The sequence below is a fragment of the Rhipicephalus microplus genome, chromosome 4 (genome assembly GCF_043290135.1).
Source record: "Rhipicephalus microplus isolate Deutch F79 chromosome 4, USDA_Rmic, whole genome shotgun sequence".
NCBI lineage: Eukaryota > Metazoa > Arthropoda > Arachnida > Ixodida > Ixodidae > Rhipicephalus > Rhipicephalus microplus.
Genome location: NC_134703.1, coordinates 210,147,477 through 210,153,625, shown reverse-complemented (window position 1 = coordinate 210,153,625; position 6,149 = coordinate 210,147,477). Strand labels below are relative to the sequence as shown.

General features: G+C 45.5%; 1 pseudogene; it reads right to left on the bottom strand.

Annotated features, from left to right (window-relative positions):
• Positions 1-4,473: 4,473 nt before the first annotated feature.
• LOC142814473 (uncharacterized) lies at positions 4,474-5,719 on the bottom strand (annotated as a pseudogene).
• Between the last annotated feature and the right edge of the window lie 430 nt (positions 5,720-6,149).

Below are 6,149 nucleotides of genomic sequence, written 5' to 3'. Positions count from 1 at the left end.
CGTCCTCCTTGTTTATAGGCAGCTGCGATCGGCGAGCCTCCAAAAGCTGCTGGTGGTGGGCCAGGACAAAGGAGGCAGCCCCGCTTTATTGCACTTTGTGAGTTCGGATGCAAGACGGGGGAAACACGACACTTCGCGCATTCGTAGCCTACAGGACGTTCGACACTGCTTCCCCAAATGGCGAAGCAAAGGACTTCCCCCTCTGACCTCGTGGAACCATTTGCGCACGTGTGTGTGCGTGTGGTGTGAGCGTCTTTGTGTCAGTGTGCGCGTATGTGTACTCGCATCTGCGGTCAAGAGAGCAGAGCAGAAAGCACGGAAAGAGCCAGAGACACAGCGACAACAGCGAGTGAAGAAGAGTCTGCGAATAGCGAGGGACTTGAGCGGTTGTGCGCTGTGCGATGTGGGGTATTGAGCGATTAAGTGAACAATACTGTAACCTAGTTTTGTAAATAAATAAAAGCTTCTTTTTTACAATTTCTTAACAGTGGCGAATCGTGCGTAGCGTATTCTATCATATTTCACCTTTTTACGGCCATATCTTCGACACCCTAATGTTTACAAAAAGTGGGATAGTGGGCGCTACATTCATCAGAAATGGAATTTGACCGATATTAGAAAAGGTTCAGAACGAGTTTGAAAAACCTGTAGCGAGGAGTGCAGTAGTGTCAGTGCATAGCCTCCTATATTTTTTCATGCCCGCCGAGTGGGGAGCGGAGCAAGGCGCCCCGCACGTACCTTCTATTTCATGCGCTTGCCACCACACGGCGCTGTCACCCCATACCCAATTTCGAACAATCCAGACTACGCGTGGGAATATTGTAATAGAACAGAAGGCAGCAGAAAGCGGGGTGGTATTGGGGCATTCATTCATAAAAGTACAGACTGACAAAGGGTCAAGCAGGAGTGCAAGGAACATTTATGGCTAAAAGGAAAAGTGGCAGGTAAAATGACACTCCTTGGTTTCGTGTACTTGTGGACGGGAGCAAAGGCCAGAGAGGAAAAGCATGCAATGGTAAAGTGTATATCAAAGGACATTCCGGAGTTGGGAAGAGAGTGCGAGATAATTATACTAGGAGACATGAATGCGCACATAGAAGATATAGATGGGTATACCGACCCGACAGGCAAAATGATCATGGATATGTATGAAAGGCTTGATTTGATCATTTGCAACAGTACCGAGAAGTGTGAAGGGCAAAAAACATGGGAGGTAGGAAGGCTGCAGTCGACGATAGATTATGCACTGATGTCACATAGGATGTATGATATGCTCAAGGGAATGCACATACATGAAGGTGGCTCCAGAAGCCTGGGTAGTGATCACAAACGTATCAAGCTAAGTTTTGGAAGAGCAGTGAAAGTGGGAAGGAGACAAGATGAGCAACTACATTATTCAGAAAGGCAAATTGAAATAGCCACTAAACAAACTGAGAAACTAATCACGGAGGATAATAAGACAGTGTGGACATACACGAATCTAATTAGACTCCTTGAGCTAGAGCTTGCTAAGACGCGTAACAAGTCACCCCGGAAAAGAAGACACAAACCCAAAAGTTGGTGGGATGAGGAAGTTAAGAGAGCCATAGCCAAACGTCAGGAAGCCTTTAGGGAACACCGGCATGCTAAGCAGCGGGGTGAACCGACAGATGATGTTGAAAGAAAATGGGAAACCTTAATAAGCTGTAGAAGGGCTGCATCCCTTCTGATCAACAAAAAGATTAGAAGAAAGGGAGCTCAGTGGCTGGCAGAAGTACATTAAAAAGATAGAAAGGCAGGTGCGAAATTTTGGGACCATCTAAACTCCCTAAGAAATGAGACGAGCCTAGAGCAGAGTTTTATAACTACCGCCCACGTTGCCAGGCTAGAAGGGGACGAAGCTATTGAATATATAAGAACAAGGGTGACAGAAAAATTTCAACAAAGAAGTACTTTATGCACCACAATAGAAAAGGACGAATCAAGTGGTGCAATGGCTCCATTTTCACAACGAGAGTGGGAAAGGGCTGAGAAAAGGGTTTCTAGTAGCACATCAACAGGCCCAGATGGCATTCCAATTAGGCTGATAAAGACATTAGGTCCGAAGTCTAAGCAGGCTTTGAGAGAGGCAGTGAGCAAAATAATAATCGATGGTGAAGTTCCCGATGGATGGAAACTTAGCAGGATGAGCATGATCTGCAAAGAAAAGGGGGACAAAACTGACATAAACAACTACCGTCCTATAATAGTGACATCAGTGCTCTACAGGCTGGCGATGCAGATTATAAAGGAAAGACTGCAGGCATGGATAGAAGATGAGGGGGTGCTGGGGGAACTGCAGAATGGGTTTTGGAAACACAGGAGGTTGGAAGACAATCTGTTCTCACTGACGCAGTGCATCAAAATAGCAGAAAAGGAACACAGGCCCCTGTGGCTAGCATTTTTGGATATCAAGGGAGCGTACGATAGCGTGGTTCAAGAGGAATTGTGGGGAATACTGGACACACAAGGCGTGGAACATGTAGTCACTAATATTTTGAAAGGTATTTATAAAGGTAACAAGGTAGTTATAAATTGGGAAAAACATGTATCCAAGCCTGTAGAGGTGAAACGGGAGCTTAAGCAGGGGTGCCCCCTGTCACTCTTATTATTCATGAAGTACCTACAAGAATTAGACGCAGAATTAGAGAGAAGTGGGCTGGGCTTCAACCTCTCTTTAGTCAAACAAGGAAAACTTATTGATCAGGCACTACCAGCTATAATGTACGCAGATGATATAGTGCTAATGGCCAACAACAAGGAAGATTTGCAGAGATTGATGGACATCTGCGGTAATGAGGGAGATAGGTTAAATTTTAGATTCAGTAAGAAAAAATCAGCAGTCATGATTTTCAATGACAACGAAGGTGGTGAGCTTAGGATGCAGGAAGTCACACTAGAGATAACAGATAAATACAAATATCTGGGCCTATGGATAAGCAATGGGACCGAGTACCTGAAGGAACACGAAATATACGTGACGACTAAATGTAACAGGAATGCAGCAGTGATGAAAAATAGGGCACTGTGGAATTACAATAGGTATGGTGTTGTGAGAGGAATATGGAAAGAGGTCATGGTTCCTGGGCTGACGTTCGGCAATGCGGTCTTGTGCATGAGATCAGAAGTTCAAGCAAGATTAGAAATTAAGCAACGTGGAATAGGTAGGCTTGCTTTAGGAGCTCACGGGAATACACCAAATGAGGGAGTACAAGGTGATATGGGATGGACATCATTTGAGGGCAGGGAAGCTAGCAGCAAGATAAAATTTGAGAAGCGATTGAGTGAAATGAAGGAGGAGCGTTGGGCTAGGAAGGCTTTCAGCTACTTGTACATGAAGAATGTCGATACAAAATGGAGGAAGCGAACCAGGAAGTTGACTAGTAAATACTTAGAAAACAGCAGGTGGCCAAACCAAAAAGAACTATCGGTTACGAAGAAAGTGAAGGAAACGGAGACTGACATGTGAAAAATGGGCATGATTAAGAAGTCCGCACTAGAGAACTATCGAACTTTTAAGCAGGAAATTGCCAAGGAAAGGTTCTATGATAATACTCGGGGTAGTTCTCTACTGTTTGAGGCAAGGACGGGAGTACTGCGAATCAAGACATATCGGGCCAAATACGAAGGGGTAGACGCAGTATTCAGTGCGTGTGGAGAGGAAGAAGAAACTGCCGAACACTTGATAATGTTCTGTAAAGGGCTTCACCCTATAGTTCAGAATGATGGCACAGAGTTTTTCAAAGCACTGGGGTTTAGGGACCGGGAGGGCAAAATAGACTTTAAGCAAGTAGACTTAACTAGAAGGAGGTTATCTGATTGGTGGCTAAATTCAAGGCACGAGTGAAAATTAAACTCTTCACTGCAAAGTACGGATCCTCAAACTCACTTTTAGGGGGGAAAATGAATATAGATTTGGGTTCATTAAGTATTATGGCTTGGTGGCGCTAGCCACCACCCGATCTAAAGGGTACAGCCATATTCATCCATCCGTCCATCCATCCATCCACTCCCTGAGAAGACGACGCGACTACGCTGTTGCGCGCGTGCTTTTGGAGATAAACTTGCGTTCGTATTAGAGATGGAGCTGTAAAATAAATGCGCAGGTTGCATTGGTGTTTCTTCATGATGCACAGGGGTGATAGAAAAAAAAACACGAACAGTGCGGCGCGATCTTTGCTTCCCACCGTGACTCTGGTTGGAATAAAAGTAAAATATGCTAGAATAGTTTTATTCTTGTGGCTTTTATTAATCATGCAGGATACAACAACCCGAAAAGAAATTCGAAACAGCAGAGATTGTAGATGCCGCTCTTTTCGCGTTTCTTTCCATCCCCACAGTACATTGAAAGCAAGCAACAGAAGACATATCGTGAAAACTGGACCTTTGTGTCCAGTTGACATATTGACATATGTCAACTGGACATATTGTGAAAACATGACCCTGAAACTGTGATCAAGATCGCAGTTTCAGGGTCTTTCGTGAAAGCGGCTTTATTTCGAACAATTTGGCGACGTCATGTTTGTCTGTCGCTTTCAGGGCAAAGTTGGTGAATATTGGGCGGAAGGACTTTGTGAGCAACAGTTTGAGGAAATTCTCCTGGTGCCCTGGCTTCGAACACATCAAAGCTTTGTGCTCGCGGAGGATTTCAGCAGCATTGTTTACAGCCTCCTTTAGAGGGTGATGCATACGCCTTCTTGTCGCTAGAGACTTCGACGAACTTTTGTAGTGCGTAGAGAACATCTAGAAGTAGTGCGGACAGATAAAGAAGTCCACCACGGTCTTGTTGTTTAATGAGCGAGTCCGATGGGGTCGAGGCGCTTGGCTGTGTTAAGAGCGCGAAGCACTCCTCACATTCGATATTTTCTCGTAAGGCTCTTGTGAGGTAGCCACCGACCATAGCCAATGCGGCCACATCTGGAGTGGGAAGTAGAGGCTTATCTCGGTTTAGCTGCTCTATGAGCTCTCTACGTGCATCTGAAGGGAATTCCTCGCTGGTGTGCACCCTTGTGTTTTTCTGTTGCGGCAGCGTTGACAATCAATTACTCTCTTCTGCTGCCATTATGTTGCGTGTACTCGACGCCGATGTGACACCATTCTTGAGGGTTTTCTCAATGCCTGTGAGCACGGCACGGATGTCCGTTTGATCATTTGATCCTGCTGATTTCCTCAGCCAGCCAAAGAACGACTCGAGAGGGTCCGATGACATTTTCCTCGTCAAAACGAAGTGAAAAGACATCTCCTCAAGAAGATATCTAATGCACTCAACGTTCGAACGAGTTGTGATCACAAGACCCTCGTAAGTCTCTTTGGTTATGAAGTTCTTTCCCAGGCACTGACTTTTGAGTTTGGCCAGGTAGTCGAGGAAGCTTGTCTGCAGCCAGATTAGCCGTTCATCGCCTGCAGATTCAAACTGCTTGCAGCCTGCATTCTTCTTATGTATGTGCTGGGTACAGTTACTCACGTTCATGAGCACCAACCAGCGGTGCACGGTGTCCATAAATTGCACCGTCGCTCCGACACCAGCGAAGCTTGCGTCACACGTGTGGCCCGCCTGTTCTTGCAAGAGCTTCAGTGCAGCTGTCACGGGAGGATAAAACACTTGCACTGCTCTCTGCACGTTCATTTTTTCTATATTCGTAGGGAATACGTGCTTTCTCGTCAAAAATCGTACTGGCTTTACAAGGCTGCCTTGCTGCATTTTGTAGAGGCCCTTCAAATGGTTCGATGATATTTCGCCGCCTTTTCCGATGTCACGGGAGAAAAACTGTGATCGCACGTTTTTGATCAGGTGACACTGATCGAATGCAAGAAAGAGCTTTCGATTCAGTTTTCCAGGGTGGTCAGTCTAATGCTTGAGGATTCCGTTGCACAGAAGTTGCATAGCCAAGACATTGATCTTGTGGTTGTCTGTGACAATGCGCACGACAATAAATCCTATTTCTTCAACTTCCTTCAGAACGTGTCTTATCAGCAAGTGCAGCTCATGGCCTGTGAAGTTTCTCGTGAAAAAGTACGCCACGGGTATTTTGAACGAAACCTAAAGGCCGTTAAGGACGAAACAGAAGAGTGAGTTGGCCAGCACAGGTTCATTTGTTGTTTCTTTGGGGAAGTTCACACCATAGTCCACC